This window comes from Pelodiscus sinensis, chromosome 7 (assembly GCF_049634645.1).
Source record: "Pelodiscus sinensis isolate JC-2024 chromosome 7, ASM4963464v1, whole genome shotgun sequence".
In the NCBI taxonomy this organism is placed as follows: Eukaryota; Metazoa; Chordata; order Testudines; family Trionychidae; genus Pelodiscus; species Pelodiscus sinensis.
In genome coordinates this window covers 6,848,243-6,874,149 of record NC_134717.1, presented here as the reverse complement: position 1 = coordinate 6,874,149, position 25,907 = coordinate 6,848,243, and the positions used below count along the sequence as shown (strand labels likewise).

General features: G+C 43.2%; 1 protein-coding gene and 1 long non-coding RNA gene across 2 annotated transcripts in view; one reads left to right on the top strand and one right to left on the bottom strand.

Moving 5' to 3' along the window:
* The window catches only part of RALB (RAS like proto-oncogene B), a 72,715-nt gene extending 47,027 nt beyond the window's left edge, over window positions 1-25,688 (bottom strand). Inside the window, exon 1 of the mRNA XM_006137715.4 lies at window positions 25,536-25,688. The gene's annotated coding sequence lies outside the window, so the exon portion shown is untranslated. The remainder of the gene's footprint in view (window positions 1-25,535) is intronic.
* Window positions 1,775-6,650, top strand: LOC142830141 (uncharacterized). The gene is made up of 3 exons (XR_012905111.1): window positions 1,775-1,913; window positions 2,857-3,316; window positions 3,900-6,650. It is a non-coding gene; the product is annotated as an uncharacterized LOC142830141 (long non-coding RNA).
* Window positions 25,689-25,907: the final 219 nt, after the last annotated feature.

Genomic DNA, 25,907 nt, shown 5'->3' with positions numbered 1-25,907 from the left:
CTGGGCACCTGGCAGCCACGAAAGGTTGGGGACCACTGGTCTAACGCTTGGATCTAAATTTCATCCTGAAGCCCTGGCACAGACAAAAATCTCATTGATGTCTTTAGCAGTGTGCCAGCATAAGGGCTTCAGGATTCATCCCTGTTTGACTTTGAATCATAGGTACTAATTTTACTGACATGAACAAATTTGTTGCCATGGAAAATTATTATACAAGCTAGGAAGAATAACTTGCCTTGGAGAGTATCCTCAATGTAGTTGTCAGCTAAGCAGCAACTGCAAAATCTTTATAACCGAGGTTTGATCTGCAGAGCCTCATTGCAGTTTGCAGCACTGACGGTTAGAAAAATAGGGCAAGATTCTTTCCTCTGCTAAGATCTAGTCACTGGAAGGGACAGTCGGTTTGGGAGCCAGTTACAACTCCCTGGTTCTCTGCCCTGAACAACTCCAGCCCTAACCCGGGCATAGAGTAGATTGACCATGGCATTGCGCTGGTCTGTGCTAACTGGCAACAATTCCTAAGGGACTACAGGACATCTTAGAAGTGAAGGAACACAGCTGTGATCCATCTACATTCCCAGGATGTAGACTAATCAGTATAGTTTCCCTCCACTCACCAAGGGTATTCACAGTTGGCCATATGTTGCCAACATTCTGCAGTGCGAGAGTAGCAAAAAAGGGTGATCAGGGAAGATAATGAGGCTCATCATTTATTTATTAATCTAGCAAAAGTCATAGCCTGATTCTGACCCCACATACAATCCATGTTAAATTATCATGAAAGTCAAAGGAGTTACACTAGTGTAGAACTGGCGAGATCAGAATGAGGCTGAAGGAGATAGAGTACAGTTAAGATGCCATTTATTTTTAAAACAATCTCTTTTCAGATTCTGTGCAGCATGTGGGTATGAAACGTTGATGCCCTTTGCTTTCAAAGTATTTAGCCCACCTTTCATGTGCAGAGTTTGTCAGCCAATTTATTCTCAGATAACCTGATGGAAGAGTCAGATACATCAAGGCTACGTCTACATTGGCATGATCTTGCGCAAATACTCTATAACGCAAGAGTTCTTGTGTTAAAGTATTTGTGCAAGAGAGCGTCTACACTGGCATGTGCCTTTGCGCAAGAGATGTGCTTTTGCGCAAGAGCATCCGTGCCAGTGTAGACGCTCTCTTGCGCAAGAAAACTCCAATGGCCATTTTAGCCATCGGGCTTTCTTGCGCAAGAAATTCACGTTGCCTGTCTACACCGGCCTCTTGCGCAAGAACAGTTGCGCAAGAGGGCTTATTCCTGAGCGGGAGCATCATAGTTCTTGCACAAGAAGCATTGATTTCATACATTAGAATGTCAGTGTTCTTGCGCAAGAACTCCCCGCCAGTGTAGACAGGCAGCGTGTTTTTGTGCAAAAGCGATTGCTTTTGCGCAAAATCACGCCAATGTAGACACAGCCAAAGTCTGTTCACTCACATAGTCTTTTTTTTTCTTCCTTTGCTGTTCCCTCCATGTAAAACAGCACAAAGATCAGTTTGGTCTTTGTGCAGGGAGCAACATAACACTAACCACACTGTACAGATGGTTTTGGCCTCTTAAAAAGATGGGACTGGCTCTGTCATGCTCTGCAAACTTCAGGATTCAAAAAGTTGAGGTGGAGTAAACTGAAATAGTGGCTACATGTGGGAAGCAACTCCTTGTATAAGAAATATAACTGCTTTTGGCCTCTGAGGAGTTAATGGCTGTTTGATTTCCTCAACCATTTCCTCTTTGCCACGGGCAGCAGAAGTCATCACAGCGAAACAGGCTCTCAACAGAAAATCATCTTGCAGCTTCAGCTAAAGCAAAGATTTGTGACAGGATAAAACTTCGAGGTAATTTGTAAGGAGAAGATTCTTAATGACCTCTTCCAGCTTGTGAGGTAAGGGATTTCACATTCCAAGTGGTTTAAGAGTCTTGCACTTGCAGGTCAGCATTATAATCAGTAGCATGACAAATTAGGGCTAGATCTTGAAACCTCACATGAACTATCTTTACTCATATTTGCAATCCCACTGAATCTTACCCTAACCCCCTTAACCAGGGCCTGATCCTGATCCCATTGAGGACAAATAGTATTTTGCTATCAATGTCCATGAAAACAAAACTTGCTTAGGAAAAACTAAGATAGCAAGTTTTTTCCTAAGGAACAATAGAGCAGACACCATTAAGGATGTTTATTGACATTACTCCTGTGGTGTCCAACATGCTAGACACTCTCTTTCAGAGAGACCAGGTCAATATCCTCTTCTAGAAATAAAAACCATAGCTTTTTATGCATTAAAAAGAAACCTGCATATTTTGCTCTAATTAATGTTTAATGCATGTGACTATTTGGCCAGTTGAATATAGCAGTGGCTACTGCTTCTGAACTGGTTAGACACCACAGCACGAAATAAGTTGAGTAAGGGATAAAGGATTTGAACCAGTATGGAAAATGTTGCATAGTAAGAGAGGATCAAATAATTGTTTCTTATTCATAAATCTCCACAATAAGGAACTCACATTAAATTGTCCAGATTACACTATTGATGTATCAGTTAACAACATGAGTAACTGGATGTGATAGCAACCAGATATCTAATATGACATGATCAATATTTCAAACTGAAGCCTTGTCAATGCAAAATACATTAAGAAATCTCAAAATATCTTTTTCTGTATATAGTATCTAATTAAATGGATTTATTCTCTTACAGAGAGACCAGGTCAATATCCTCTTCTAGAAATAAAAACCATAGCTTTTTTATGCATTAAAAAGAAACCTGCATATTTTGCTTTAATTAATGTTTAATGCATGTTTTTCTTTTTAATTTTATAAATAGATATTGCAGATATTGTGGGGTATGAAGGCCTTTTATCCAGCTTAACCGAGGAGGATTTTTTTCCCGAATACAGGCAGTCCCTGGGTTACATGGATCCGACTTACATCGGATCCCTACTTACAAACGGGTGAGGCAACCCCGCACTTGCTGCTTCCCCCCAGCAGACCAGGGAGACGCGGAGCTAGCGCCCCACTCCAGCAGATGAGGGAGACACAGAGCGGCTTTTCTCAGCAGACACCTCAGCTTGAGAATAAAGGACTGAGGGAAGTGAGGTGTGGGAGAATAAAACTGAGCTCTGGAGAAATGTTTGGCTAGAGTTTCCCCTACAATATGTACCAGTTCCGACTTACATACAAATTCAACTTAAGAACAAACTTACAGTCCCTATCTTGTACGTAACCCGGGGACTGCCTGCAACTGTATTTTACACAAGATCAATTTTTCAATCTACATTCATTTGGTAAGTTATAGTTGGCTATCTATTAGGCTTTCATTGCATTATTCATGTCTCACAGAATCACTATGACAGTGCCTGAAAACATATGTGAAGTACACAACTCTTTGTATAAGTCAAAAGGAAACCATAGTTTACACTCAACCTGCAACAATACTATTCTGGAATATGATCTTTCTTATTAGATCTCCTAGTCTAAGGGTTAGTCTGTACTTGACAGGGGAAGCTTCCTTGAAAACCCAGATGCTGCAGAAAGTGACTGTTGTGATTAAGTAAATTTTGTGCTTTTCTCTAAGTCATTTCTGAGTCATTGTCCCAACCAAGTTTCAAGGAAGCACCAAACTCCCATCTATGTAGCCTTTTGCGTGAGCTGTGAATCCAAGGACCAGTATGCTGTCATCTTAAAAGCCCCTGGCACTTTTACCAAAGGTAAAAGCATTAACCCATGTGTACTGCGCAAATTCTAGTTCGTATAGTTATATTTTGTATGCTTAAATTCCTCCTGAAAGTTTGCTTTGCTATAGATTCTTCACAGAAGTGGCAATCTAAGCAATGTGCCCACCTGTTGTTATCTCTCTCTTTTGATTAGCTTGGGAAGAATGCTTTGCTTGAATCTGCTGGAGGATCTTTCAAGTCCTTCAGACAAAAGACTCAGCAATGACTGTCGTATTGGTTTTCTGAAAACCTCTCAGGATTTTTGGGGAAGGTTTCAATTCAGCAGGAAATGGGTATACATTCAGGTGGGATTTTTTTAAAATGAGTTTGTCTTTTATTAATCTTTGTCTGATATTAGCAGAGATGGGCCTGAGCTATCATGTGCCATTATGATCTTTCCTGTATTGTGGTGGGAAAAGTTGCAGACCCAGAGCCAGCCCAAGCTACGGGCTGACCGGGGTGCCCCATTGTAGGGGGTTCCGCGCGGGGCTGCCAGGCAGGGCGGGGGCCCGGGGCCACGCATGTGCCGTGCGCCTGGGGCGGGGCCACGCATGCGCCAGGCACTCGGGGGCGGGGCCAGGCATGCGTCGCACACCTTGGGGCGGTGCCGTGCTTCTGAGGACGAATGGCACGGGCTGGCCTTGTGGTTTGGTTCTGTCCATTACAAGAATAAAGTGATATTTTACTTCCCCTTCTCAGTTACGTTGTTTATAGTCCAAGATTACTGCAACCAGTTGTGAATCAGCTGGAGTACTGTGCACTCTGGCTTTATCCTTCGTTAGAGTTCAGGACTATTGAGATTTGGAAGAAGGCCTCACACTCATCTTTGATATTTAGTTGACATTGAACTGAAATTTATAATTTTTCCAGAGTGCGTTGATCCGGGAGATACTTACTTTCTACTAACTTCACTATAAGAATGAATTATTCACATTTTCCCACTCTGTGATTTCAAGCATCCTCTTGTTGCAAACTTTGTTTAAAAAGAGAAAAGAAAAGGCCGGTGTGCTTCATTGCATGAAAGTTTTTTAAAAAAACAGGTAAATATATATTTTGGAAGAAACCAAAAAAATTAAAATTTCAAAATTGAAAATGGGGAACTTTTTGGTATGGAAATAAAACATTTGACCCCATTGTCTATAGCTGGGACTCTTCTGCACCCCCACAAATCATCTGTATCAATTAAAAGATAAACATTTTATAAATTCTTGAATCTGTGTTGGTCATTGTGATGGCGTGTCGGGGTTCCCCTGATCCTGCAGCCCTGAAGCAGCAAGAACAGACTCTGCCAGCCAGTAGAATAGAGAGGGTTTATTGCTTCTCCAGGATACAGCACCACATAGACATGATGTGGCTACAGGAGTCAGGGCCAGGATGCCTCAGACCCCTTGAGATGGGGTGCCTGGGCCCTCCTTAGTCTGTCTCCTTCATGGTTCCCACCAAAGACCGCCCCCTCCCCTAACACTCACTTCCTTTGTTCCATCCCTTCCTTTAACCAGTAGGACCAGATCCGTCACTGTCATGGGGGCCCTTAAGGCACCCCCCGCTGGGCAGTGCTTACAGACAGAGGCCAGTAGGGGTCATTCACAGCCCACATCCCAAGCATAACACTACATCACAGTCATGCATTCTAATTCTAGCATATGTATTCTGATACAACCTCAGTTATGCTACTGTATTTTGGTTAAATGAGAATGAGATTTATTTCCTAACTGTGGGAAACAAATTCTCCTCTACCTCCAGAGCTTTGCAAGTTGATTTAAAGCTGTCTGCATCCTCATATGGTTATAGCACATGGAACAAGTTTTCTGTACCTCATGACTGAAGTGTTGATCCCTGACACAGCTATCACAGGTGAACTGTCTTCTAATTACTGGGTCTTGTTTCACGGTAGCAGGTATAAATTAAAAGGAATGTGTCCTGTCAGTTCACAGAAGCTCCAAGTGTAAAAACAAGTGGATGTGATTGACATGTTTTTGCCCTCCTTAATTGCTGCACCTACAACTTACAGCATCAGTTTCACCAATTTCTTTCTTCTCCCTTCAGTAGAGAAATCCCTGAACTGCAGAGTAAGCCCTTTTCTTTACCTCCTCACCTCACTTCCTTTTTCTAGAGCTGATATTAAGAGGGCCAAACCAAGGCAGTTGTAATAAATCTTTGGCTATGAACACTTCAGTCATAAATAAGCGCGACATGGCCTCGTGGGCACCAAGGTCATAAGTTGGAGGTGGGGGTGGGCAGAGCAATTATATAGTGTGAGTTTTCTCACCAAGAGACAGGCCTCAACCACTTTAGCTAAAAATATGCCTCTATTGGCTGACAGGGTTATGGTAAATCTTATTATTATTTACAGACCAGCCACTAAATGGTGACACACTTCATGCAGTACAGGGCCATACAGTACTCAAAGTGAGGGGGGGAGAAGGAAAGGTGCTGCAAGGGGTCATAGACCCAGCAAAATAATTTTACTGGGAGTCAGGTTGATAAGGGGCACACTTTAAGCACTGTTTTATCATAGCTACTTCGACTTTAAACACTGGGGCCATGCTATACAAATGCACCAACCTGAACATTACAGATAAAGTCATATTTGTCCCTTTTCTTCCATCTATATAATCCCACCTCCCCTAGTAAAAACAGCCATGCTTGCAGTTTTTTCCTGAAGATTTTGAGGGGTAGCTCCCAGATCACAGTGATGCTTTTCAACAGCTACTATAGACGAAGTGAAAATGCATTCTCTAAGACAGGGGTGGCCAACCCATTTAACAAAGAGAGCCGAAACAGAGGCGGAAAAAATGTGAAGAGCCGCCCCAGAATTGTCGAGGAGAAAAAAAAAGGGAAGCTGTCCCTTTAAGAAACAAGCCTAAGCTTTTTGGCCATATCAGGCGCCCAGGGACGCCTGCCATCTTGGGTACCATTTTGAATGGCCGCCCTGGTGAGCACAGGGCAGCTGCGGGTGGGGGCTATTTGTGGGGGGTGCAGGAGCAGCTTTGCAAGCCTCACTTTTGGGGGAGAAGAGCGGCATGTGGATCGCGAGCCGTGGGTTGGCCATCCCTGCTCTAAGACCTTTAAGGTGCTGCCAGCTGAACAGCAAGACATATGAGATTGCAACACATCGCTGGCTATTCCGCAGTATGGACCAGTCCATCAGTGAAATGGTTAAGGGCTGGGTTTTGGTTCAAACCTGGCCGGGCACAGTGGGGAGTGGAAATTGTTACCCTCACAAAAATTACTGATGCAATTGACACTTGAGCAATATAAACAGAAGCAAAGGATTGAATTGGCTCTGAAACTGAACACCACTCTGTCCTCAGGTCAGAATTAAAATATATTGGCATTGCACTGTGAGGGCAGTGTTTGCTGTTTCTGCCTTGTTTGTGGATAAAATACAGACCTTCAGCTGCCAAGTGCTGTCACCTGTAACCAAAACTCAGTATATTTAAAATTAACTAATAAAATGCAGCAGTTGTTTAACAGTAGGCAAAAATGCTCAGTTATACCTCCCCAGAAAAGGAAGTCAGGACTAACTTCTTCGCCTGAGGCGTTTTGTGGATGCAGGACATAAATATGCAAGTTGGAATCTGCCCAAGAGACCGTGGCTAACAACCTACAAAATGCATGATGGGATCTCTGATCAATATCAGTGGTCAATACCTCAGTTTTGCATCTTCTGTAAATAGATGAACGGTTCCCAGTGAATTAGACTGAAACCAAAAGAGAACATTGCTCAACACAGCTCCGCTGCCATTTCCCAGCAGGTGCTGGCCATGTGCCTACCTCAGTGAGGAAGGTACAAGCACTTTTTCCATAACTAATACTAGCTTTGCCTGGCTGATTGAGTGGGCAGGATGCCCACTCTTTCCTGTGGGATAGCTATGTAGCAACAGGAAGCATTCTCTTCCTTCCATAGCCTCAGCTTGCTCCCTCAACAACAACCCCTGCCTATGCTGGCAAGATATTCAAACCAAATTCCAGTACAAGTAATTACACTCTGTCTGCCTGAACATTTCCCTGCAGTTTCAGAGGGAGAAAGTTGTCCTATATCTTCCCTCCCATAAGCTGTTTGTGTAGCACTGTTAACCAACTGCCAAGTTTCATCCCAGCAGTAGGTGCATTTCAGTTGTGGGAGAAGTGATCACCATATAATTTTATTATGTTGTTGATGTGTATGACTTCTAAACACGCTGTGCACCCATATTCTTTGTAAAGCGCTATGATACCTTTTGATATGAAACGAGCTATGCTAATGTAAGATATTTTTTTTTAATTTTCATTAATAACAGAGTATGCACTCACAATTTTTGTTTTGCTTTTTTAATCCCAATTGTGACATTTGTCCATGTCTGGTCCCTATAGCTATGGACATTTTCCTCCTATTGAAAATGGAGTCTTCACTTACCCTCTTGCAGACTTTAAACATTGCTATTAGGTGAGAAACATGCATGCGCCTTACTCATGACAGTTTTTCGCACCCTATTGCAGGAGGCAGTATAGAGGCAGCATAGTCGAATGGATTGAACACCAGATTAGGAGCCTGCATGTCTTATCCTGGTTTTTGCACAAAAATCTGCAGAGCATCCACACCCCAAGCATGTTTTTGAGCAAGTAAATTCACAGTAAATCAAAAGAAGAGAGGGTTTCTTGTGGTGTAGGTATTCTTCTTTCTACGAGGAATAACTCCTTTTTCTTCAAGAGCTCTTTTTGCGGGCAACAGAGGGGTTTTGCGCAAAAAGAGCCAATCGAAAAAAGCACAGGTGCTCTGGCGGCTATTCTGTGAATAGCAATCAGAGCTTTCTTTCAAGAGAGCGTCCATGCAGTCAGTAGTGTGGACACACTCTTGCGCAAGAAGTTTTTGTGGAAGATCTCTTCTGCAAAAAGCTTCTTGCGCAAGAAGCCTGCAGTGCAGATGTAGCCTCAGAGTTCAACAACTCAGTTTCCCCATCTTTAAAATGAGGATAGCGTTTACACCCTATTTCACAGTGTGTAGTACAGATTATTTAATATTTGCACAGCACATCTAAGATATAAACTGCTAAGTATTACTACAATAGACACGCACATGTGTCAGAGTGTGCAGTACTGTGATCACCATTAGCATCCTTGCTATGTGGAGACTCACAGTCATGGTCTGCTCTTTATGACACCAGTATGTAATCTGGATTTACACCTATATAACCAAAAGAAGAATTTGCAAGCTGTTCCTGGCGAGGCTAACTTTCATTGTAAGGGAGCCTTTTTGCTTCCTCCTTCGTTTTTATTGATTTACCTCAATACACAGACATGCATGGTGCCCAGAGGTACATAAACATACCTCCCTTTCCTGCAAAGATTACAGTAAAAAATGAGTGAACGCACAGTAAAAAGAACAACACTTGCCAACGAGCCAGGGAATCTTGCCCAGGAAGTATGCTTTTCCAAAGACCTGACTGAACATGTATTTAGTAACTTATCTGTGACTGGACAGAGTTAAGTATTTTTAAGAAGTAGATAGCAACGCCTGGTGGTTAAGCACAGAAATGCATTCTAGGAGAAATGCATTTTAAGGAATAGTAATAGAAATGTAGCCGTGTTAGTCTGGTGTAGCTGATCCATCGTCTATAGCCAAGCCCTTCAATACAACCGCATCTGCTCTAATCCCACTGACAGAGACCAGAAGCTTCAGGATCTCTACCAAGCATTTATAAATCTCAACTACCCACCCGGAGAAATAAAAAAGCAAATTGAAAGAGCCAGACGAATACCTAGAAACCATCTACTTCAAGACAGACCCAAGAAAACCAACAATAGAACACCACTTGTCATCACCTACAACCCCCCAACTTAAACCTGTCCAACACATTATCAATAAACTACAGCCTATACTGGAACAGGATACCATACTCCAAGAGGCTCTGGGAGACAGACCCTTAGTCTCCTATAGACAACCACCTAACCTCAAAATGATTCTTACCAACAACCACAGGACATACCACACTAATACCAACCCTGGTACCTTCCCTTGCAACAAACCCCGTTGCCAGCTTTGTCCACATATTCATTCTGCTGATACCATTATTGGACCTAACCAAATGAGTTATAAGATCAAGAACATATATTCCTGCGCATCCAGAAATATAATTTATGCTATCATGTGCCGAAAGTGTCCGTCTGCTATGTACATTGGACAAACGTCTCAGACACTTCGCCAAAGGATTAATGCCCACAAAACAGATATCAGACAGGATCACAAAGAAAAAACAATTTCTTGCCATTTCAACCAGAAAGGACACTGTCTCAATGACTTAACCACCTGCATTCTGCTACAAAGACCTTTTACATCTGCACTTGAAAGGGAATCCTCTGAACTGTCATTCATGCTAAAATTCGACACTCTCCCGGGGGATTGAACAAAGACCCCAACTACCTTACCCATTACAAGGATAGCTTCCCCAATTATCACCTCTAATACCATTAGCTTACAGACATCTTCCTTTCCCCACCTCTAATATCATTAATTCACAGACACTTACCTTCCCCCCTCCCCGCATGCCCCTTCTGTTCTGAAATGTGATTTGCCCTTTTCATATGTGTTCATATTTTTAATTGTATCCTTTGGTATATATGGTTGTGACTATTTTCTTCCACTGTTTGTTCTGAGGAAGTGGGTCTGGCCCACGAAAGCTCATCATCTAATAAACCATCTTGTTAGTCTTTAAAGTGCTACATAGTCCTGCATTTTAAGGAGGCCTTTTCATGAAGAAAGCTGGATTTGTTCAGAAAGACTTTTCAAGATTTGCACCAAATAAAATAACTCACAGCCTTTTACACCAAGGTTGCATCTAGACTGGCAAGATTTTGTGCAAAAGCGGCCACTTTTGCGCAAAAACTTGCCAGCTGTCTACACTGGCCACTTGAATTTGCGCAAGAGCACTGACTTTGTAATGTACAAAATCAGTGCTTCTTGCGCAAATACTTTCACGCTTCCGCTCGGGAAAAAGCCCTCTTGCGCAAGAATACTTGCGCAAGAGGGCCAGTGTAGACAGGGAAGAACTGTTTTGCATAAAAAAGCCCGATGGCTGAAATGGCAATCGGGGCTTTCTTGCGCAAAATTGCGTTTAGACTGGCCACGGATGCTTTTGCGCAAAAGCACTTTGTGCTTTTGCAGAAATACTTTTAACTGAAAAACTTTTCCATTAAAAGTATTTCTGCAAAATCATGCCAGTCTAGACGCAGCCCAAAAGTTATTTCTTGAGGAATGAGAGTATAAGAAATAAATCATCTTTTACTATAGTATATTTTTATTATTAGCAAAGAGTGCTCTGAGACATGGTCTGGAGTGATATTAGCAGACACTGGCTGCAGTGTCTTTACAGGATTACCTGTAGAAAATCCCCTGCTATTATCAGACATGCTGACAAAAACAGATATGAGTACTTCATCCAAAGAGGAAAAAAGTAATTAGCTCCCATCCATCAAAGTAACAAGATGAACTTCATAACTGAGAGCTATTGTAGTTTTCCACTGTGTTAATTGGCTGCCTGCACTGAAACCAAGACACAGATGGATCCAGTATCAGTTCTGCGTCAGCAGAAGTTTCAGCTGAAACTTACATCTCTCTCAATCAAGTAACAAAAGAGTTTCCCTGAAGATAAAATAATTGTTTCAACTTGTATTTCTGTGACTATGTTCATTTGGTAATTTATACGATGTTGTGAGGACCAAGACTTTAACAGGGTCCAAAAAAACTAGATAAATTGATGGATGTTGGATCCGTCAATGGCTATTAGCCAGGATAGGTAGGAATGTGTCCTTAGCTGCTGTTTGTCAGAGGCTGGAAATGGATGACAGAATAGGGATCACTTGATGATTACCTGTTCTGATCACTCCCTCTGGGGCACCTGGCATTGGCCACGGTTGGAAGTCAAGATACTGGGCTAGATGGACCTTTGGTCTGACTCAGTATGGCTATTCTTATGCTCTTATGTTCTTATACCTAAATCATCATATTTACACTGCTACTTCAATTAAGATTCTTCTAAACAACTCTTAAGTTTTGGACTATCTTAGGCTATGCAGTAGTAACAGAGAGGTAGCCGTGTTAGTTTGATCTTGGTAAAACAACAAAAAAAAAGCAGTCATTAAGTACTTTAAAGACTAACAAGATAGTTTATTAGGTGATGAGCTTTTGTGGGGGGAGGGAGTGACAAGGAAGGAGGAAATTGCTTACTGTAAGAGTCAATTAAGTGGCTAATCTGGGGTCACTGCAAATATCAAAAGCTGGGGAGGCTGTGGATTTTTTCTTTTTGCGCAAAAAACCCTTTTTCCGCAAGATCGGTATAGGGTTTTTTGCGCAAAAAGAAAACGTCCACACTGTTTGTTTTGCGCAAAAACAGATCAGCAGAAAATATGCAAATGAGATTGCGACTCATGCAAATGATCCCTCATTAGCATATTTTTTGCCGAGAAAACTCGTAGCATAGACGTAGACCTATACTCTTACATGATGCTGGAGCTATTGGCTTCCAGTAGAAACCAACAGAGATCAGTCAGAGTCATCTGAAGATGGGAAGTGCAAACTCTTAATCCAACAATTAAATTTAATCAGCTATCTTATTCCTCAGTTCCCAGAAGACGTCTAGTTTGTTCTTATGACTCTTCATATGCTAGACTGAGCAGCCAGAGCACACAGCTCAAAATCAGGAATGGAATTCTAGTTTTAGCACCGCTGATTATTTATTCTGTGGACCTGCCTACCGTTGAAATGCTACTGTAGCACGGCTGCAGTGCTGCTGCTGTAGCGCTTCTGTATAGACACTTCCTATGCTAATGGGAGAGTGTCAGGTAGGTAAACCACCTCCCTGAGAGGTTCTTCTGTCCATCTAGCACTGACTCACCAAAAAGATTAGGATGGCCTAACTACATTGCTCGGGACTATGATGTAGCAAGGTCAACCCAACCTTTTAGAAGAGACCAGGCCTGTCACTTAACGTCTTAATTTATCCATCTATAGAATAGGGATAATATTTTTCTACCTAATCCTCAGGGATCTTGTGAGCATTTATGATTAATAGTTGTAGAGCACTGTGGAGAAATAAAGCTTCTCTATTAAACTGCTTATGATTATTACTAATAGTGGGGTTGCTTTCTTTCTAATTGTTGGTAACCACACCCGTGGGCTCCTGCCCTGCCTCTTTCCACAAGGACCTACCTCTGCTCCACCTCTTCCCTCAAGACTCCATTCCCTTCTCTACCTCTTCCTTTGAGGACCCATCCCCATTACATCGACTTCTCTCTTCCTCTCGTCTTTGCTGACTGGATCATCTCAACAAGCCTGCCTGCAGTTTGGAGGCAGCCTCAACTGAGAAGTGGTTGGTGCCGATTAATAAACCAGCACCTCCCCCTACCCTGTGGTAACCTGACTTTTGGTTCGGGCGCTATAAATTAGGGTTGCCAGGTCCCTTTTTGACCAGACTTTTCAGTCGAAAGCCGGGAAATGGCATCAGGAAACAGAAGTCTGGGTAAAACTCAGACCAATGGCAACCCTAACTATTAGGACTTATCTCCAGGGAACTATCCTAGCTAAACATAAACAATATATTAACATTGCTAATAGTGTTATTGGATGTATAGAATGTATCTAGGTTCATTGCTATGACAACTGTCTGCCCTTAACATTCCTTGATCCTGCCAGAATGTCTGCTACTTCAGAAATAAAGGTTAATTAAACACATCCGCCCATTAAAGCAAGGTGCAAACACTGCTCTGTGGCCCAAAGCTAGTCTTCTAAACTGTCATTGTTGAAACCCAGCCACAGCTGGAAACAAATTAGTCCTCAAGCAAAATAGCTTCTGTTGAAACTCATTTGTTCCAACAAACACAAAAGGCTTCCCCCCAAGATTAACAGTTTCATCTTGTATTTGTATAACTGTATCCAGTTTCTGCAAGAAATATTCCAGTTGGAATTTATATGTTGTAAGATCTAAGATATTTTAAATGTTTCCTCAGAGTGCTATGATTAGCACATGATAATGGAATGCTGGGGGAACCGATCTTGCCTACCTTGTTAGGTAATTAATGTAATTTAACATAATGAGATAATTCATCTTTCCACATCTATGTTGTTTATTTACTTGGTGCCTTTCACTCCGTTTTCACAATGAAAACAGGCCTGTCAATTCACTTTCACTTAGTCTCAGTTTCTTTGCAAATTCACTTTCTCATGTACTAGTAACAATGTTGCATTTGCATTCTTAATTCTGCAGAGAGAGTTCAAGGACCCTTTCTGCAACCATGCATGATCCACAGCTTATCTTCTCAGAGCAAAGATATGGCTGTACCTCTGTTTCTTTTTCACTGTCCTACAGGGGCAAAGGGATATTTTCATATCATTTCCCCCAGCATGCACTGCTGCCATGTCTACAACTCCCATCACTCCTAGGAACTGCTTATCCCCAGAATGCTTCCCTTCTGTGCTGAAACAATGCAATACAAGAGCATGCAGGACCTCTTTAACAGCAACTATTAATGGGACTCTATGAGTCTCGATTACTCAAGTTTTCACTGTAACTGTTTTTTAAATAAATTTGAGGCTTAAAGTGAAGTGACATGATGTCCTCTTAACCTACAAACTTCTGTGACTATCTACTCCTTAGCTCTGTTCCCCAACGGATGAGAATAATTGTGTGTCCCACTGTCTCCAGGACCAAAATAGAAGCCCCATTTCTTTGCCAGTGCTTTGTCTACCTAATAATAATAAATTAAACTCCCTTCCTTCTTGTTCCGATTATCCATGGGCAATTTTCTCCAACTGATAGATTATTCAGATATTTGCTGAATACATTTCTGTGAATATATTTCTTAGTCTATAGACTCTTCATGCACAGCTCTTTGTGACTATTCAGTGGTCGAAATTCTACAGGTTGGACCTCGCTGGTCTGGCACCCTCAAGACCTGACTGGTCCCGAACAAGAGGATTTGCCAGACCAGGGGAAGTCCCTCTCCTCCTGGCCGGTGCTGCCACTGGGTTAGGGTGCCAGCTTGCCCGCACTCCTGCCTCTGCCCCCTGGGGCTCTCTAGATGCTGCTGGTCCCACTGCTGCCAGGGCCTGAGTACCATGGCTGGAGCTCCACAGCTGGGGCAGTACTCTGCAGCCACCTGGCTCCGCGGCCAAGACTGGAGCGTCAGAGCTGGGGCAGAGCTCTGCAGCTCCCTACCTGGGGCTGGAGTGCCGTGGCTGTCCCTGGGGTTGGGGTAGGGGCTGGAGCTCTCCAGGCGCTGGAGCCAGAATGGGGTTAGGGCCGGAGTTCCATGGCCGGGCCCAGAGCTCCCTGGCTACTGCTGGGACTGCAGCTTCATGGCCACCGGGGCCAGAACTCCCCACCATGCTGCCCACTCCCTTCTACCCCCAACACTGGGCTCCCCGCTGAGTTGCCGGTGCCTCCTATGGCACACTCCTGCCCTGCCGCCAGACCTCTCTGTTCCTGGGCTCGGTTGCTGGACCAGAGAGTCCCGGTTAAGGGAGGTACAGCCTGTAGTTCTCATTAGTTTTTGTCAGACATATTGGCCACGTTGTGTTTCCATTTCTGGATTAGATAAGTAACTCAGACCTGGGTTTCTGTCAGAATACTCACATTCATGAATCCCAATTTGCTTTGTACAAATATTTTCAAGTAGTGTTTGATTAAAAATTGCAATTTTCACAAACATTCCTTCTGGTAAACTTGTTTGCTAGATTACTCATAGCAATTGCACACACAAGGAGCACAGGCACAGCTAGAGTGATTTATTTTTGAGCAAATATTCATGGAAAACAATTTTTCAGTTATTTACTTAGCTTTATTTGCCTCTGATCCAAAATCGACTGAATCAAGGGGAGACTTTCCATTAACTTCAATGAGCATTGGATCAGGCCATTAAATACCATCTGCACAGTACTGAGCAATAGACAAGAGCCCTAGTTTTAACATCATTTTCAAAAGACAAAATACAGGATTATGTAGCACTTTAAAGACTAACAAGATGGTTTATTAGATGATGAGCTTTCGTGGGCCAGACCCACTTCCTCAGATCAAATAGTGGAAGAAAATAGTCACAACCATATATACCAAAGCATACAATTAAAAAAAAGGGAACACATATGAAAAGGACAGAGTTCTGTCAACAGATGGTGTTATTGCATCTACACTGTCCTTTGCGTCTACACTCTCATGTCGACAAAGTGGCTTGCTTTGTCAACAGAACTGGATGTAGTCTAGACGCTCTGTCAACAGAAGCTTTGTCAACAGTATCTGTCGACAAAGCCTCTGTTGACAAAAGCCTGTAGTCTAGACATACTCTGAATGTCTCAACCACACAGAATTTGAATTTGCATTCTGTGGTGAAGCAGCTAAACTTTCAGTTTATTTTTCTGATTTACTGCTGTGCCAGTTCACCCCTCCCCCACCCAGGCTTTTTGAAAAAGACTTATGGACATAAATGCACATAACTCAAAGGTGCTCTGAGCAAATTACTTCATGTCACAGATCAATCTTCGTGTCTTAATCCACTGGATCTGTTTATTTGATTTTGGCGTGTGTATCATTCTTTAGACGCAGAGTAGTGGATACTTCATGGGTTTTAAATGTGTGAATGAAAGCCATCAAGGGATGCCTCGGTGTCTGGGCAATCCTATGCAAATAGCCTTTTGTCCTTAAGTCTGAGCAGTGGTTGGTAGGGACGGGCCAGGTGACTCCCCATGCAATAAGAGAATCTTTAAAAACAATAGAAAAGTAGGAGTCGTTGGCTGGCATACCCGAGGGAAGGAACCAAAGACCCCAGTGTGAGGAACAGCCCTGGTTTTGGAAGGCTTGGCCAGGAAAGAAACAGTTTTAAGATGAATTTGTAGTAAGTTTGTAATAAGTTCGTACTGAGGATTTGGTATTAGAAGTAGCGAAGCATTTTCTGTTACTTTTCATTTGTGATCTACTTTGCTCTGCCTATTCTCACTTATAGCCACTTAAATCCTACAGCTTGTACTTAATAAAACCACTGATACTTACTATCAAGCCCTGTGTAAATAGTTATTACCGGGGGGGGGGGAACAATCAGTGTGTACATCCTCCTTTCATTGCGATAGGGGGCTTACCCAAATGATTAATTGGGGGGTTGATCCTATGTGGGGAGTGGCATCCTAGGAAGCTGGGCCCTAAACTACACTTTCCTTGGACCTGAAGAGGTTCAGTGTCTGTACTGCTTCTGGGGGGCAAGGGGCTTTGATCTCAGCTCAGTGACTTCGGTTGGGGGAGACCAGCGGAGCTGGCCCAGCAGGGTCAGGTGGTGAGAAGCCCCAGAGAATGGGAAGGCGAGTGGTAGTGGCTTTGTCAGCACTCCCGGAAGCCCCCCGAAGGGGTCTTCTGTGACCTCACCCTATCACAACGGCCAATTAGGTTAGCAGGCTGTTTTCAAAGCCTTGCTCTGCATGTGTGATGTTATATGCAACTTTTGGGTGGGGGGAGGGCAAGGGAAGGTCAGGAGGTAGTTTGGTTTATATTGGTGCCCTGTAGGTTAACATAGTTATTGTTGATAACAACCTTGGTGCCATCTGCCTTGCACTGAATTCCACATCACAGGCATGCCTCCTGATACTCAATGCTATATGCAGGGCCTTTTATTTATACCAGTGTAGCTGAAAGCAGAGTCCTATTAGGGTTGACAGATGGTTTCAGAAAAAACTCCGAACAACAGCAACAACAAAAAAACCACACCAGGAAAAAGTTGGTTGAGAAAAAAAAAAAAGCACTGTGGTCCCTTTAAAAACCACGCGGTGAGGCTTTTTGGCCCTAACAGGCTGCTGCCGGCTGCCTGCTATCTTTGCCTCCTTGCGCCATGCCGAACAGCTCCCCTGTGGAACCTGGTAAGCACTAGGATTGCCAGGCTGCATCCATATTGAGCCGGACAGTCTGGGATTTTTGCCTCCTGGCTGGGAAAAAATCAGAACGTACCAGACATTTTAGGTGACTGGTATTTTCTGAATTTTTTTTTACGAGACAGGAGGTGAAAATAACAGATTGTCCGGTTCAATACCGGACACCTGGCAACCCTAAGTCCTATACCTAGTAAGACATGTGCTTGGCACTTAATAGAGCAATGAAAGAATTCAAATGAGTTCTGATTCAGGCATACATGTTCAGTCTAACAGCTTCCTCTGGGACTTGGGAGCATGCCAAGGTGCCACTAGTCCCTCCCCGCACTCCAACCTACACATGTTTTTGGCCCATTTTTTCTTCCTACTACTAGACCAGAAAATGAAGTCTATAATCCCTTGTTAGCAGTGTGAAAAGAAAGCCTCATGAATCCAAAAAAATATGCAGAGTATGCTCAACACATCTCTAAAACTTGTTATGACTTGCCGGAAGCATAATGCCTAGGCAAGATTCATTTAAACCTGTTTTCAAAGATTGTATCTCTTTGGGCACTGCTTTGTTCAGAGAGGATACCACAGAATTGCACATCCAAGCAGATACTTCTTAAAGAAGCAATTATTCTCACATGCCAAAGGCAACATTTCATTTAGAGAGAACATAGCCAGCAGCAAGATCTTTTAGGCTCCAGGGGGCAATAACATCGTTATGCTCCATTTGTTGAAGTTATGTGCATTATTATGTTAAACTGCTGCAGAGCATAGAAAGGGGCATTGACTTGTTGTCAGTAAAGAGACCAAAATATGTTTGAAGTGTGTCTCTAGTTTGCCAGCAGAGATCTGTTTGAGAATAATTATTTGGAGCTGGTCAGCATTATTACAGGTTGGACCTCCCTGGAACAGCACCCTTGGGACCTGATCGGTCCCAATCAAGGGGGTTTGCTGAACCAGGTGTGAAAGGAAAGTATTGAGGCCTACCCAGAATATGTCAAATGAGCACCAGTTTAATTGTAAGTATAAAGGAAAGGCAGCATTGTGAGATACAGGAGATGCAAAATAAAAACAAAATTTGATTGGATGACCAACAATAACCCCGCTTTTAGGGAAGTAAGTAACTCAGACAGCAGTATGCAACAAAGTGATGATTACCCCAAATGGAGCAGATGAAAGTTTTTGTAAGGGCAGAATGAGAGAGCAATTGTCAGGCGAGTGGAGGAGTACCAAAATACCAAAACAGGGTATATAAGGTTGGATGGAACAGACCAAGAGTGGACGGGCTGCGAATCCAAAAAGCTAGGTCTGATCAACCAGAGCTCCCTACCCGGCGCTGAATCTCGCTGCCGCACTTAAGCTGCGAAAGGGGAACAACACCGGTCGTAAGTTGCAATGAAAAATCCCCAAAAAGGAAAAACATAAAGAAAAGAATATCTCCTGAATCTAAGCAATGCTTCTATCTTTCTTAACATGAGTATTATATATTTGTTAACTCCATAAATTGTTTAAAGGTAAATCAGGAGGGTATATCTGTGGGAGAAGTTATGTCTTGGTTTTTTTTAACTGTACTGTTTTTCTACTCTTTCTTTGTATATTATATTGTCTTAAAAGAATCAAAAATAGTGAATTAATTTAAATGAAAAATTAATTATAAAGTAAATAGAAAAAATAAAAAATCTTTGTTTAACCTCAAAAAGAAGTATTCCTCTGTCTGCGGTTTCAAATCCTTTAAAGAACCAAACCCGGTTACCAAAACAGGGGAGGTCAATTCTGGCCTTCTGCTGCTGACCTCAATGCCCTTCCAGGGAGCCACCGGCCTCTTGGCTAGGCTCCCTTCTTGGCCATCTATGCCACTGACGGCCCTGGACACCAAGCTCTACTGTCTGTCCCAACTGGGCTCCCTGGCTGCGGGCTGCCAGTCCAGCTTCACTCCTAGCAGCTGCCATGGCTCTCTGGTCCAGAAATATCAGTGGCCTGGTATGTTGCCAGACCAGAGAGGTTCAACCTGTATGAGCAAAATTTGGCAAACTGAAGTGGGGTCTGTTGCGTACATGACAGGGAGATGAGACTGAATTCCCATTATAACTTGGGCAATGACTCAGTTATATGATGTTGGACAATCTTAAATGACTCGGTTTCCCCTTGCCACTCTAAAGCAGGGGTAGGGAAGTGAGAATACTGACCTACCTCACAAGTTCTCTGTGAGATTTGGTTAATGTTTGTGACATGCTTACAAGTATTTTAATGGAAGGCAGTACAGAAGTTATTAAACATAGAGATGAACGTGATATTATAGGGTCACATCAGCATGGCTTCTACAGAGGAAAGTCAGGTCACTCTAATCTATTAGGCTACGTCTACACTGCACTGCTATTTTGGGATATCAGACTATCCCAAAATAGCTATCCCGTGTCTTTACAGCAAGCCCATGATTTCGGGCTTGCTATTCCAATGCCCCTGTACCATTCTGCGAGGAGTAAGGGACGTTTCAGAATAAGGCTTTATTTTGAAATTTGGTGCTGTGTAGACAGTGCCAAATGATGAAATAAGCTACTTCGAAATAACATCGAAATAAGATACACAATTTGCGTAGCTCAAATTGCGTATCTTATTCCGAGATACAGTGCAGCGTAGATGTACCCTTAGACAGTAAAATAGTGGAGAACAGGCCAACTGGTCAATGAAGGCTCTCAGGGAAGGCTATATAAAGAAACTTGGCAGTCATGTCTAGACTACAGCAAACAGAGTAAGGATGAATGGTCAATCTTTGGTATGGCAAAATATAAGAAGGTAAAATGACTAGTCCTCTTGTATTCAGAAACAAGGTGATATCCAATGCAATTGAAAGCATCAAGTTTAAATCTGGTAATATGAAACTGTTTTTATCAAAATACATAATCTTTGGAACTTATCGTCCTCACGATTACTGGGCTAGTAGCCAGGAGAGAAGCAGAAGATGTAACATATCTTTATTTCAGTAAGACAACATAATCCCAAGTATTTAACTTAGGGAAGAATAATCAAATGTACAACTGCAAAATGGGGAAAAATGGGCTTGGCGGTAGTGATGTTGAAAAGTATCTGGGGGCTATAGTGAACCATCAAAATGTGATACAGTTGTGAAAAAAGCTAAATATTCTGGGGTGTATTATCAAGAGTGTTGGATGTAAGACATGGGAGGACATAGTCCTGTGCTTGATGCTGGTTGAGGCCTCCGCCGGAGTAGGGTGTCCAATTCTGTGCACCACACTTTAGGAAAGTGAAGTGAAGGCTAGGACTATGACAGAGTTTAAAGAGAAGCTAGATAATTTCATGCAGGTTAGGTCCATAAAAAGCTATTAGCCAGGGGATAGAAAGGCTATTAGCCAGGTGTCCCTGGCCTCTGTTTGTCAGAGGCTGGAGGGGGATGGCAGGAGACAAATCGCTTGATCATTGTCTTCGGTCCACCCCTTCTGGGGCACCTGGTGCTGGCCACTGTTGGTAGACAGGATACTGGGCTAGATGGACCTTTGGTCTGACCCAGTACGGCCGTTCTTATGTTCTTATATTCTAAAGATGTAGACAAACTGGAGAGTGTCCAAAGGACAAAATGTATACAATTATAAAAGATTTAGAAAACCTGACCTATGAGGAAAGCTAAAATAATCCTGGCCATGGTTATTCTTGAGAGAAGAAAATTGAGAGGGGGACCCAATGAGAATTTTCAAATATGGTAAGGGCTGCTATAAAGACAACCGTGATCAGTTCTCCATGTCTGCTAAAGGTAGGACAAGAAGTAATGGGCTTAATGTACAGCAAGGTAGATTTAGGTTAGATAGTAGAAGAAAAACTTTCTAATTATGAGGATATTAAGTACTGGAATAGGTTATCAAGGGATGTTGTGGAATCCCCATCAGTGGAGGTCGTGAAGAACAGGTTGGACTAATACGTCAGGAGAGTCTAGGTTTGATTTGGGTGTGGACTTCTCAAGGTCCCTTCTGCTTCTACATTTCTATAATTATATGCTACGATATCATGTAGTCCCAGAGCTTAGTAGGTTTAAAAAAGGGGTTTGAACATTTACATGGAAATGAGAATATCCACAGTTACATCAGATGAGATAAAATGGGTATAAACCCCCACACTTCAGGACATAAGCCAGCCACTAGCACACAGCTTGTAGAGAGAATATTCCTCTAGGAACAATTTATTCCTTACATTTTCCACTACAGGATTTCTTGCATCTTCCTCTGAAGCATCTGACACAGGATTCTGCAGCAGGTTGACCACTGATCTGGTCCTACATTCCTAAGTCTAGATCCAGCAGCATGCAGGAGAACATTAGACAGACACAGTGGAACTAGATGCACTTATCCCCCCGCTTTTACCAGCATGCTTCGATTCATGCAGAGAAATCTCTTTTTTCCCCTTTTCCTGGTTTTTTTTTCCCCACTGGTGTCCTAGCTGCACTGAAGAAGCAGACCTTTCTGGGTAAAGTCAAGCATGTAAGAGCTTCTAGAACTGAGAGGAACTATTAAAATGGAGGAGCAGACAGAGAAATAATTATTTGCAGTGGAAGATTCTCCAATAGAAAGCTGCCGTTAGGCCCACCGACAAGAATTCTGGGCCCTAGGACAGAACCATCAATGGGCTCCCTGTGTCCCTTCTTTGGCTGGAGTCAGAAGCATTCCCCCTCCCCCCCGCCAGAGAAAGCCAAAGTGCCACCCCTTGGGCAGAGGACCCCCTTGTTGGTCACATTGCCATCCCTCACCTGTTCGGAGGCGGCCCCCACCCTGACTAGAGGATCCTCTGGCCAGTCACAGTCCTGTCCCTCCTTTGCCTGGAGGAGTCCCGGCCAACTGCAGCCCTGCCCGTTCCAGGCCCAACTCAGCATTATTTGTTACTCAGCTGCCTTGAAACTTGCATGGGGAGTATAAAAAATGACTTTGAAAGAGACACTTTCCCCCAGAGCAGGTGGGTCTGGGGAAGGGAGGGGAGGCTGCAGCTGGTCTGAGGCTTGTTTGGCCGGGGTAGAGAGGCAAGGCACAGCAGTAACTGGGGCTCCAGGATGTTTTCTTGGGCAATTGTGCTCCTCCCTGCCCCCTCCATCGCAGACTTGGCTGCCTGTATGACAATTCTAGGCTCTTTACTTTCTGATTCTTCTCTGGAAAACTCACAAGATAGAGGAGATGAGAGTAGATGAAGACCCTTTCTACTGTTCTCCTGCTCAGGTGCTGCTATGTATGAGTTGATAAAACTACAGTAATTGGAGGAATGATGGATAAGAAGTGCAACAGGAAGGTGTTGGAGGATGCACGCAGGTACCACATAATGAAAGATGTGCAGTTCCTTCTAAGTTCTGATACTGATCAGACTAATATACTAATACAAGGACCCATTTAAGAGCATTCACTGTGCAGTTGGCACACATCACTGAAGAATCTGGGGAACCTAGGACACCTTATGCCTATATTATTAGCAAGTCGAGCCACAATTATTGGTCTCACCCTTTCATTCACAAAAATATAGCCATACTTTCTGTAGGTCTGACTCAAAATGAAGTGCATGCATGTGGGTCACAGACACAGCATATTACTGGTGGTGTGTCTTCTAGAAATTGTAACTATTTTTTTAAAAGAACACTTTGGAATCAGACTGGCATTTATTAGTTTAATAGAACATCTTTTGCACGCAATTAGGAAGGAGGTTGTTTCATGAACTAGAAATGAGGGGTTGATTTGAATGTTTTATCCGGCAGTGATACATTTTTTTATTGAATGCTGATATTTTACATTTTGGGGAAGGTATGAGTGACATAAAATCTAAGTAATAGAGATGTAGCCGTGTCAGTCTAGTCTTGCTGACTAACCTTCCCCCCTCCGCCTCTCCCCTCCCCCCCATTCTAAAATCTGATTTGTCAATTTTATGTTGTCACGTTATTGGATTTTGAGGGGAGCAGCCAGGTCGCTGCTGCACCCATGGGGGGGTGTTCACCCCAAAAGTCGGTACAAAGGGGGCCATGTGAGGTATAAAAGAAAAGCTTACTTTCTATTGCTTCTGGATATGCTCTTCATATATCTGTATAATGCCTGTATGTGGAGTTATGAATATGTACTCTATATGGAGACTGGAAGTTTCTCTGTATGTGGTTGAGTAATGGGCTAGGAATGTTTGCCTATGGACATGCTAATGAGCAAGTCTCCAGGGAACAATGGATCTCTGGAGGCTAAAGATACACCTCACCACTGGCCAAGTGACTCTAGCCAGCTTGGAAGGAACCAGGAAGGAGATAGAAAGATGCGATGTGGCCAACTCCATGATATCTCCAGATCTGCTCCTGATCCCAGATGCGGCCTCGCAGGGATTCATGAGCCGGGAAGAACTGTGGACCCATCCTGGCATAGGATGTGCACCAAGTACTTTTAAGCCAGCAATTATAACATCTCTGCTGCAAGCCTGCATCGAGAACTGGGAGATTCGATGCATGTAATGTATGATACTTTAACAACCTTACTCTCATGCGTTTCTTTCTTGTAGTGATAAACCTTTAGATGGTAGATTCTAAAGGATTGGCTCAGCGTGATTTGTGGGTAAGGTCCAGAGTGTAAATTGACTTGGGAACTGTGTCTGGTTTCTTGGAACCGGACAGAACTTGTTTGGGGTAGGTGAGATTGGGTTCTAAGACCCCTCACCTGTGTATGAGGCCCGGGGTCATGTGGGGCACAGATATTGCTGGGGTGTCGGAGGGGTTTTACTCGTGAGGCTTCTGGCAGGCAACTGAAGTGCTCTGTGGGACTGGTCTGTGGCCTATTTGGGAAGGTCTCCAGTCGGGGGGCTGTAAGGAGCCCCAAATTTGAGCAATTCGCCCTGAGCGGATGCCCTCCGCTGTGCCCAGACCCGACTTGGTCTGTCACATATGTGTTCACTTTTTTTGATTGTATCCCTTTGGTATATATGGTCATGCCAATTTTCTTCCACAATTTGATCTGAGGAAGTGGGTCTGGCCCACGAAAGCTCATCACCTAATAAACCATCTTGTTAGTCTTTAAAGTGCTGCATAGTCCTGTCTTTTGTTTCATAAAATCTAAGGGCCAGATTCTGCCACTCTTATCAAGTAGTACCTGACTGTGAGCAGTCCCTCTAAAGTCAGACTATGGTAAGACTCAATGTGAGTAAAGGATGGCAGAATCTGGCCCTATGTTAAGAGGCTGCTAAGGTAAGTGAAATGTGAAAATTGACGGTAGCCTTCTAAAATAAGGCAGCTTCTGCGTAAATGCATAACTTAGCTTGCATCTGCAGAACCACATTGTACAAGGCACACTGTAGATTTGTCTTCTCTGTCTCCCTTTGCACTAAACTGTAGCACTAGAAACATATAGATTAGTGCAGAAGGAGCAATAACATTTGGTAGTTAGGCTAAGGAGTGTCAATGACTCACTATTGAGAAGTTTGCTCAGTCTGTGTGCTTTAGGGATCAGCCGAGATTAGCAGAGGAAAATGGTCTTTCGATTCCCTTTATATTAAGCTTACTGCCATCTAGTATTGTGATGCTCAGTAAGTCAAAGGAGATACAGCAAAAGTAAGAGGTACTTGTCATACAACATTACTGCAATATCAGATTTTCATTCACAGTCATGTAAACAAAGTAGTAGTTTTCCCTCGTTATAGTTCCACAGCGAGTGCTACATTGCCTCTTACAATATGCTTTGTTCCATCTCTGCCCCCCACCAGTGATGTAGTTTTTGTACACTAGACAGCCCATCTGCTGCCCCTTTCACTCCAGCTGTGCCAGGAAACTCATCTGTTCCACGTTTGCTTCACTGATGGAAACTGAAAGTGAGGTGTCATCCTTTGGGTTGTATTAACTTTCCCAGGGTGTTCACGCACTTTTCTTGCGAAAGCAGCTTTCGGATTTAGAGAAATTCATTAGCTGATACTCACTGTGCTCAGAAGGGCTGTTCGTCTTCTCGCTGCTCTGTCTTACAGCACACGCATGAAGCAGTCTGGCAATCGCAAAAGCTCCACACAATCAGCTACAGCGTTCCAGGCCAGTTCACACGTTGACTGCGACTGGACTCCTCCTAGTGCTTCACAGAGCAAGGAGAAAAGGGAAGGGCTCAGGATGTGATATCATACATCCAGGAAACAGAGAGAACTGAAATGTCAATTTTTCAGAGCCCCGGGATGCACAATATCTCGGGCCTCCTCCCCCTGCCTCTCTCAATACAAGATACAACAAACAGAAAAGACTAGTTAGAAGAGACAATGTAAAGTACCCCAGGCTCAGCCTGAAAAGTGGATAACCACCCGGCA